The sequence below is a fragment of the Hypomesus nipponensis genome, chromosome 12 (genome assembly GCF_054491055.1).
Source record: "Hypomesus nipponensis isolate SF chromosome 12, ASM5449105v1, whole genome shotgun sequence".
Lineage (NCBI taxonomy): Eukaryota > Metazoa > Chordata > Actinopteri > Osmeriformes > Osmeridae > Hypomesus > Hypomesus nipponensis.
The window spans coordinates 16,502,501-16,510,000 of record NC_140372.1 but is presented as its reverse complement, the minus strand read 5'-3'; the positions used below and the strand labels follow the sequence as shown (position 1 = coordinate 16,510,000).

Here is a 7,500-nt window from a genome sequence, read left to right as displayed (position 1 = left end):
GAGAGAGAGAGAGACCACCTTGCATTGTCAATTGCTAAATCTGTATATGGATAAGTAGCCTATGGTTGTCAACTTATTTCGTACGGCCATACCAGCCTGGCAACGCCCGATCTCGTCTGATCTCGGAAGCTAAGCAGGGTCGGGCCTGGTTAGTACTTGGATGGGAGACCGCCTGGGAATACCAGGTGCTGTATGCTCTTTTGCTCATTCACTTAGAAACTGACATCTTGCAATATGCACAAGTAGTCCTTCATGAAAGGGGCTGGAAGCTGTTTTCATTTTGACACGAGAGAGAGAGAGAGACTACCTTGCATTGTCAATTGCTAAATCTGTATATGGATAAGTAGCCTTTGGTTGTCAACTTATTTGGTACGGCCATACCAGCCTGGCAACGCCCGATCTCGTCTGATCTCGGAAGCTAAGCAGGGTCGGGCCTGGTTAGTACTTGGATGGGAGACCGCCTGGGAATACCAGGTGCTGTCTGCTCTTTTGCTCATTCACTTAGAAACTGAAATCTTGCAATATGCACAAGTAGTCCTTCATGAAAGGGGCTGGAAGCTGTTTTCATTTTGACACGAGAGAGAGAGAGAGAGAGAGAGAGAGAGAGAGAGAGACTACCTTGCATTGTCAATTGCTAAATCTGTATATGGATAAGTAGCCTATGGTTGTCAACTTATTTCGTACGGCCATACCAGCCTGGCAACGCCCGATCTCGTCTGATCTCGGAAGCTAAGCAGGGTCGGGCCTGGTTAGTACTTGGATGGGAGACCGCCTGGGAATACCAGGTGCTGTATGCTCTTTTGCTCATTCACTTAGAAACTGAAATCTTGCAATATGCACAAGTAGTCCTTCATGAAAGGGGCTGGAAGCTGTTTTCATTTTGACACGAGAGAGAGAGAGAGACTACCTTGCATTGTCAATTGCTAAATATGTATATGGATAAGTAGCCTATGGTTGTCAACTTATTTCGTACGGCCATACCAGCCTGGCAACGCCCTATCTCGTCTGATCTCGGAAGCTAAGCAGGGTCGGGCCTGGTTAGTACTTGGATGGGAGACCGCCTTGGAATACCAGGTGCTGTATGCTCTTTTGCTCATTCACTTAGAAACTGAAATCTTGCAATATGCACAAGTAGTCCTTCATGAAAGGGGCTGGAAGCTGTTTTCATTTTGACACGAGAGAGAGAGAGAGAGAGAGACTACCTTGCATTGTCAATTGCTAAATCTGTATATGGATAAGTAGCCTTTGGTTGTCAACTTATTTGGTACGGCCATACCAGCCTGGCAACGCCCGATCTCGTCTGATCTCGGAAGCTAAGCAGGGTCGGGCCTGGTTAGTACTTGGATGGGAGACCGCCTGGGAATACCAGGTGCTGTCTGCTCTTTTGCTCATTCACTTAGAAACTGAAATCTTGCAATATGCACAAGTAGTCCTTCATGAAAGGGGCTGGAAGCTGTTTTCATTTTGACACGAGAGAGAGAGAGAGAGAGAGAGAGAGAGAGACTACCTTGCATTGTCAATTGCTAAATCTGTATATGGATAAGTAGCCTATGGTTGTCAACTTATTTCGTACGGCCATACCAGCCTGGCAACGCCCAATCTCGTCTGATCTCGGAAGCTAAGCAGGGTCGGGCCTGGTTAGTACTTGGATGGGAGACCGCCTGGGAATACCAGGTGCTGTATGCTCTTTTGCTCATTCACTTAGAAACTGAAATCTTGCAATATGCACAAGTAGTCCTTCATGAAAGGGGCTGGAAGCTGTTTTCATTTTGACACGAGAGAGAGAGAGAGACTACCTTGCATTGTCAATTGCTAAATCTGTATATGGATAAGTAGCCTATGGTTGTCAACTTATTTCGTACGGCCATATCAGCCTGGCAACGCCCGATCTCGTCTGATCTCGGAAGCTAAGCAGGGTCGGGCCTGGTTAGTACTTGGATGGGAGACCGCCTGGGAATACCAGGTGCTGTATGCTCTTTTGCTCATTCACTTAGAAACTGACATCTTGCAATATGCACAAGTAGTCCTTCATGAAAGGGGCTGGAAGCTGTTTTCATTTTGACACGAGAGAGAGAGAGAGAGAGAGAGAGAGAGACTACCTTGCATTGTCAATTGCTAAATCTGTATATGGATAAGTAGCCTATGGTTGTCAACTTATTTCGTACGGCCATACCAGCCTGGCAACGCCTGATCTCAGAAGCTAAGCAGGGTCGGGCCTGGTTAGTACTTGGATGGGAGACCGCCTGGGAATACCAGGTGCTGTATGCTCTTTTGCTCATTCACTTAGAAACTGAAATCTTGCAATATGCACAAGTAGTCCTTCATGAAAGGGGCTGGAAGCTGTTTTCATTTTGACACGAGAGAGAGAGAGAGACTACCTTGCATTGTCAATTGCTAAATCTGTATATGGATAAGTAGCCTATGGTTGTCAACTTATTTCGTACGGCCATACCAGCCTGGCAACGCCCTATCTCGTCTGATCTCGGAAGCTAAGCAGGGTCGGGCCTGGTTAGTACTTGGATGGGAGACCGCCTGGGAATACCAGGTGCTGTATGCTCTTTTGCTCATTCACTTAGAAACTGACATCTTGCAATATGCACAAGTAGTCCTTCATGAAAGGGGCTGGAAGCTGTTTTCATTTTGACACGAGAGAGAGAGAGAGAGAGAGAGAGAGACTACCTTGCATTGTCAATTGCTAAATCTGTATATGGATAAGTAGCCTATGGTTGTCAACTTATTTCGTACGGCCATACCAGCCTGGCAACGCCCGATCTCGTCTGATCTCGGAAGCTAAGCAGGGTCGGGCCTGGTTAGTACTTGGATGGGAGACCGCCTGGGAATACCAGGTGCTGTATGCTCTTTTGCTCATTCACTTAGAAACTGACATCTTGCAATATGCACAAGTAGTCCTTCATGAAAGGGGCTGGAAGCTGTTTTCATTTTGACACGAGAGAGAGAGAGAGAGACCACCTTGCATTGTCAATTGCTAAATCTTTATATGGATAAGTAGCCTATGGTTGTCAACTTATTTGGTACGGCCATACCAGCCTGGCAACGCCCGATCTCGTCTGATCTCGGAAGCTAAGCAGGGTCGGGCCTGGTTAGTACTTGGATGGGAGACCGCCTGGGAATACCAGGTGCTGTCTGCTCTTTTGCTCATTCACTTAGAAACTGACATCTTGCAATATGCACAAGTAGTCCTTCATGAAAGGGGCTGGAAGCTGTTTTCATTTTGACACGAGAGAGAGAGAGAGAGAGAGAGAGAGAGAGAGAGAGAGAGACTACCTTGCATTGTCAATTGCTAAATCTGTATATGGATAAGTAGCCTATGGTTGTCAACTTATTTCGTACGGCCATACCAGCCTGGCAACGCCCGATCTCGTCTGATCTCGGAAGCTAAGCAGGGTCGGGCCTGGTTAGTACTTGGATGGGAGACCGCCTGGGAATACCAGGTGCTGTATGCTCTTTTGCTCATTCACTTAGAAACTGAAATCTTGCAATATGCACAAGTAGTCCTTCATGAAAGGGGCTGGAAGCTGTTTTCATTTTGACACGAGAGAGAGAGAGAGAGACCACCTTGCATTGTCAATTGCTAAATCTTTATATGGATAAGTAGCCTATGGTTGTCAACTTATTTCGTACGGCCATACCAGCCTGGCAACGCCCTATCTCGTCTGATATCGGAAGCTAAGCAGGGTCGGGCCTGGTTAGTACTTGGATGGGAGACCGCCTGGGAATACCAGGTGCTGTATGCTCTTTTGCTCATTCACTTAGAAACTGAAATCTTGCAATATGCACAAGTAGTCCTTCATGAAAGGGGCTGGAAGCTGTTTTCATTTTGACACGAGAGAGAGAGAGAGAGAGACTACCTTGCATTGTCAATTGCTAAATCTGTATATGGATAAGTAGCCTTTGGTTGTCAACTTATTTGGTACGGCCATACCAGCCTGGCAACGCCCGATCACGTCTGATCTCGGAAGCTAAGCAGGGTCGGGCCTGGTTAGTACTTGGATGGGAGACCGCCTGGGAATACCAGGTGCTGTCTGCTCTTTTGCTCATTCACTTAGAAACTGAAATCTTGCAATATGCACAAGTAGTCCTTCATGAAAGGGGCTGGAAGCTGTTTTCATTTTGACACGAGAGAGAGAGAGAGAGAGAGAGAGAGAGAGACTACCTTGCATTGTCAATTGCTAAATCTGTATATGGATAAGTAGCCTATGGTTGTCAACTTATTTCGTACGGCCATACCAGCCTGGCAACGCCCGATCTCGTCTGATCTCGGAAGCTAAGCAGGGTCGGGCCTGGTTAGTACTTGGATGGGAGACCGCCTGGGAATACCAGGTGCTGTATGCTCTTTTGCTCATTCACTTAGAAACTGAAATCTTGCAATATGCACAAGTAGTCCTTCATGAAAGGGGCTGGAAGCTGTTTTCATTTTGACACGAGAGAGAGAGAGAGACTACCTTGCATTGTCAATTGCTAAATCTGTATATGGATAAGTAGCCTATGGTTGTCAACTTATTTCGTACGGCCATACCAGCCTGGCAACGCCCGATCTCGTCTGATCTCGGAAGCTAAGCAGGGTCGGGCCTGGTTAGTACTTGGATGGGAGACCGCCTGGGAATACCAGGTGCTGTATGCTCTTTTGCTCATTCACTTAGAAACTGACATCTTGCAATATGCACAAGTAGTCCTTCATGAAAGGGGCTGGAAGCTGTTTTCATTTTGACACGAGAGAGAGAGAGAGAGAGAGAGAGAGAGAGAGACTACCTTGCATTGTCAATTGCTAAATCTGTATATGGATAAGTAGCCTATGGTTGTCAACTTATTTGGTACGGCCATACCAGCCTGGCAACGCCCGATCTCGTCTGATCTCGGAAGCTAAGCAGGGTCGGGCCTGGTTAGTACTTGGATGGGAGACCGCCTGGGAATACCAGGTGCTGTATGCTCTTTTGCTCATTCACTTAGAAACTGACATCTTGCAATATGCACAAGTAGTCCTTCATGAAAGGGGCTGGAAGCTGTTTTCATTTTGACACGAGAGAGAGAGAGAGAGAGAGAGAGAGACTACCTTGCATTGTCAATTGCTAAATCTGTATATGGATAAGTAGCCTATGGTTGTCAACTTATTTCGTACGGCCATACCAGCCTGGCAACGCCCGATCTCGTCTGATCTCGGAAGCTAAGCAGGGTAGGGCCTGGTTAGTACTTGGATGGGAGACCGCCTGGGAATACCAGGTGCTGTATGCTCTTTTGCTCATTCACTTAGAAACTGACATCTTGCAATATGCACAAGTAGTCCTTCATGAAAGGGGCTGGAAGCTGTTTTCATTTTGACACGAGAGAGAGAGAGAGAGAGAGAGACTACCTTGCATTGTCAATTGCTAAATCTGTATATGGATAAGTAGCCTATGGTTGTCAACTTATTTGGTACGGCCATACCAGCCTGGCAACGCCCTATCTCGTCTGATCTCGGAAGCTAAGCAGGGTCGGGCCTGGTTAGTACTTGGATGGGAGACCGCCTGGGAATACCAGGTGCTGTATGCTCTTTTGCTCATTCACTTAGAAACTGACATCTTGCAATATGCACAAGTAGTCCTTCATGAAAGGGGCTGGAAGCTGTTTTCATTTTGACACGAGAGAGAGAGAGAGAGAGAGAGAGAGAGACTACCTTGCATTGTCAATTGCTAAATCTGTATATGGATAAGTAGCCTATGGTTGTCAACTTATTTCGTACGGCCATACCAGCCTGGCAACGCCCGATCTCGTCTGATCTCGGAAGCTAAGCAGGGTCGGGCCTGGTTAGTACTTGGATGGGAGACCGCCTGGGAATACCAGGTGCTGTATGCTCTTTTGCTCATTCACTTAGAAACTGAAATCTTGCAATATGCACAAGTAGTCCTTCATGAAAGGGGCTGGAAGCTGTTTTCATTTTGACACGAGAGAGAGAGAGAGACTACCTTGCATTGTCAATTGCTAAATCTGTATATGGATAAGTAGCCTATGGTTGTCAACTTATTTCGTACGGCCATACCAGCCTGGCAACGCCCGATCTCGTCTGATCTCGGAAGCTAAGCAGGGTCGGGCCTGGTTAGTACTTGGATGGGAGACCGCCTGGGAATACCAGGTGCTGTATGCTCTTTTGCTCATTCACTTAGAAACTGACATCTTGCAATATGCACAAGTAGTCCTTCATGAAAGGGGCTGGAAGCTGTTTTCATTTTGACACGAGAGAGAGAGAGAGAGAGAGAGAGAGAGAGAGACTACCTTGCATTGTCAATTGCTAAATCTGTATATGGATAAGTAGCCTATGGTTGTCAACTTATTTGGTACGGCCATACCAGCCTGGCAACGCCCGATCTCGTCTGATCTCGGAAGCTAAGCAGGGTCGGGCCTGGTTAGTACTTGGATGGGAGACCGCCTGGGAATACCAGGTGCTGTCTGCTCTTTTGCTCATTCACTTAGAAACTGAAATCTTGCAATATGCACAAGTAGTCCTTCATGAAAGGGGCTGGAAGCTGTTTTCATTTTGACACGAGAGAGAGAGAGAGAGACCACCTTGCATTGTCAATTGCTAAATCTGTATATGGATAAGTAGCCTATGGTTGTCAACTTATTTCGTACGGCCATACCAGCCTGGCAACGCCCGATCTCGTCTGATCTCGGAAGCTAAGCAGGGTCGGGCCTGGTTAGTACTTGGATGGGAGACCGCCTGGGAATACCAGGTGCTGTATGCTCTTTTGCTCATTCACTTAGAAACTGACATCTTGCAATATGCACAAGTAGTCCTTCATGAAAGGGGCTGGAAGCTGTTTTCATTTTGACACGAGAGAGAGAGAGAGAGAGAGAGACTACCTTGCATTGTCAATTGCTAAATCTGTATATGGATAAGTAGCCTTTGGTTGTCAACTTATTTGGTACGGCCATACCAGCCTGGCAACGCCCGATCTCGTCTGATCTCGGAAGCTAAGCAGGGTCGGGCCTGGTTAGTACTTGGATGGGAGACCGCCTGGGAATACCAGGTGCTGTCTGCTCTTTTGCTCATTCACTTAGAAACTGAAATCTTGCAATATGCACAAGTAGTCCTTCATGAAAGGGGCTGGAAGCTGTTTTCATTTTGACACGAGAGAGAGAGAGAGAGAGAGAGAGAGAGAGAGAGAGAGAGAGAGAGAGAGAGACTACCTTGCATTGTCAATTGCTAAATCTGTATATGGATAAGTAGCCTATGGTTGTCAACTTATTTTGTACGGCCATACCAGCCTGGCAACGCCCGATCTCGTCTGATCTCGGAAGCTAAGCAGGGTCGGGCCTGGTTAGTACTTGGATGGGAGACCGCCTGGGAATACCAGGTGCTGTATGCTCTTTTGCTCATTCACTTAGAAACTGAAATCTTGCAATATGCACAAGTAGTCCTTCATGAAAGGGGCTGGAAGCTATTTTCATTTTGACACGAGAGAGAGAGAGAGACTACCTTGCATTGTCAATTGCTAAATCTGTATA

At 46.8% G+C, this 7,500-nt stretch overlaps 13 non-coding genes and 12 pseudogenes across 13 annotated transcripts; all 25 read left to right on the top strand.

The window, feature by feature from the left end:
- The first annotated feature begins 78 nt into the window (after nucleotides 1-78).
- Nucleotides 79-197, top strand: LOC146263485 (5S ribosomal RNA). Its single transcript, XR_014725446.1, has one exon. It is a non-coding gene; the product is annotated as a 5S ribosomal RNA (ribosomal RNA).
- Nucleotides 198-367: 170 nt separating this feature from the next.
- Nucleotides 368-486, top strand: LOC146263484 (5S ribosomal RNA; annotated as a pseudogene).
- A 192-nt stretch (nucleotides 487-678) lies between these two features.
- LOC146263483 (5S ribosomal RNA) lies at nucleotides 679-797 on the top strand. The gene has a single exon (XR_014725444.1). It is a non-coding gene; the product is annotated as a 5S ribosomal RNA (ribosomal RNA).
- A 170-nt stretch (nucleotides 798-967) lies between these two features.
- On the top strand, nucleotides 968-1,086 carry LOC146263482 (5S ribosomal RNA; annotated as a pseudogene).
- A 176-nt stretch (nucleotides 1,087-1,262) lies between these two features.
- LOC146263481 (5S ribosomal RNA) lies at nucleotides 1,263-1,381 on the top strand (annotated as a pseudogene).
- A 186-nt stretch (nucleotides 1,382-1,567) lies between these two features.
- Nucleotides 1,568-1,686, top strand: LOC146263480 (5S ribosomal RNA; annotated as a pseudogene).
- Nucleotides 1,687-1,856: 170 nt separating this feature from the next.
- LOC146263479 (5S ribosomal RNA) lies at nucleotides 1,857-1,975 on the top strand. Its single transcript, XR_014728476.1, has one exon. It is a non-coding gene; the product is annotated as a 5S ribosomal RNA (ribosomal RNA).
- A 184-nt stretch (nucleotides 1,976-2,159) lies between these two features.
- On the top strand, nucleotides 2,160-2,268 carry LOC146263478 (5S ribosomal RNA; annotated as a pseudogene).
- A 170-nt stretch (nucleotides 2,269-2,438) lies between these two features.
- On the top strand, nucleotides 2,439-2,557 carry LOC146263477 (5S ribosomal RNA; annotated as a pseudogene).
- A 182-nt stretch (nucleotides 2,558-2,739) lies between these two features.
- Nucleotides 2,740-2,858, top strand: LOC146263476 (5S ribosomal RNA). The gene has a single exon (XR_014725443.1). It is a non-coding gene; the product is annotated as a 5S ribosomal RNA (ribosomal RNA).
- Nucleotides 2,859-3,030: 172 nt separating this feature from the next.
- On the top strand, nucleotides 3,031-3,149 carry LOC146263475 (5S ribosomal RNA; annotated as a pseudogene).
- Nucleotides 3,150-3,345: 196 nt separating this feature from the next.
- Nucleotides 3,346-3,464, top strand: LOC146263474 (5S ribosomal RNA). The gene has a single exon (XR_014725442.1). It is a non-coding gene; the product is annotated as a 5S ribosomal RNA (ribosomal RNA).
- A 172-nt stretch (nucleotides 3,465-3,636) lies between these two features.
- Nucleotides 3,637-3,755, top strand: LOC146263473 (5S ribosomal RNA; annotated as a pseudogene).
- Nucleotides 3,756-3,929: 174 nt separating this feature from the next.
- On the top strand, nucleotides 3,930-4,048 carry LOC146263472 (5S ribosomal RNA; annotated as a pseudogene).
- A 186-nt stretch (nucleotides 4,049-4,234) lies between these two features.
- LOC146263471 (5S ribosomal RNA) lies at nucleotides 4,235-4,353 on the top strand. The gene has a single exon (XR_014725441.1). It is a non-coding gene; the product is annotated as a 5S ribosomal RNA (ribosomal RNA).
- A 170-nt stretch (nucleotides 4,354-4,523) lies between these two features.
- On the top strand, nucleotides 4,524-4,642 carry LOC146263470 (5S ribosomal RNA). The gene has a single exon (XR_014725440.1). It is a non-coding gene; the product is annotated as a 5S ribosomal RNA (ribosomal RNA).
- A 188-nt stretch (nucleotides 4,643-4,830) lies between these two features.
- LOC146263469 (5S ribosomal RNA) lies at nucleotides 4,831-4,949 on the top strand. Its single transcript, XR_014729059.1, has one exon. It is a non-coding gene; the product is annotated as a 5S ribosomal RNA (ribosomal RNA).
- A 182-nt stretch (nucleotides 4,950-5,131) lies between these two features.
- Nucleotides 5,132-5,250, top strand: LOC146263468 (5S ribosomal RNA). The gene has a single exon (XR_014725604.1). It is a non-coding gene; the product is annotated as a 5S ribosomal RNA (ribosomal RNA).
- Nucleotides 5,251-5,428: 178 nt separating this feature from the next.
- LOC146263467 (5S ribosomal RNA) lies at nucleotides 5,429-5,547 on the top strand (annotated as a pseudogene).
- A 184-nt stretch (nucleotides 5,548-5,731) lies between these two features.
- On the top strand, nucleotides 5,732-5,850 carry LOC146263466 (5S ribosomal RNA). The gene has a single exon (XR_014725439.1). It is a non-coding gene; the product is annotated as a 5S ribosomal RNA (ribosomal RNA).
- Nucleotides 5,851-6,020: 170 nt separating this feature from the next.
- LOC146263465 (5S ribosomal RNA) lies at nucleotides 6,021-6,139 on the top strand. The gene has a single exon (XR_014725438.1). It is a non-coding gene; the product is annotated as a 5S ribosomal RNA (ribosomal RNA).
- A 188-nt stretch (nucleotides 6,140-6,327) lies between these two features.
- On the top strand, nucleotides 6,328-6,446 carry LOC146263464 (5S ribosomal RNA; annotated as a pseudogene).
- A 172-nt stretch (nucleotides 6,447-6,618) lies between these two features.
- On the top strand, nucleotides 6,619-6,737 carry LOC146263463 (5S ribosomal RNA). Its single transcript, XR_014725437.1, has one exon. It is a non-coding gene; the product is annotated as a 5S ribosomal RNA (ribosomal RNA).
- A 178-nt stretch (nucleotides 6,738-6,915) lies between these two features.
- LOC146263462 (5S ribosomal RNA) lies at nucleotides 6,916-7,034 on the top strand (annotated as a pseudogene).
- A 208-nt stretch (nucleotides 7,035-7,242) lies between these two features.
- LOC146263461 (5S ribosomal RNA) lies at nucleotides 7,243-7,361 on the top strand. The gene has a single exon (XR_014728161.1). It is a non-coding gene; the product is annotated as a 5S ribosomal RNA (ribosomal RNA).
- The last annotated feature ends 139 nt before the right edge of the window (nucleotides 7,362-7,500 follow it).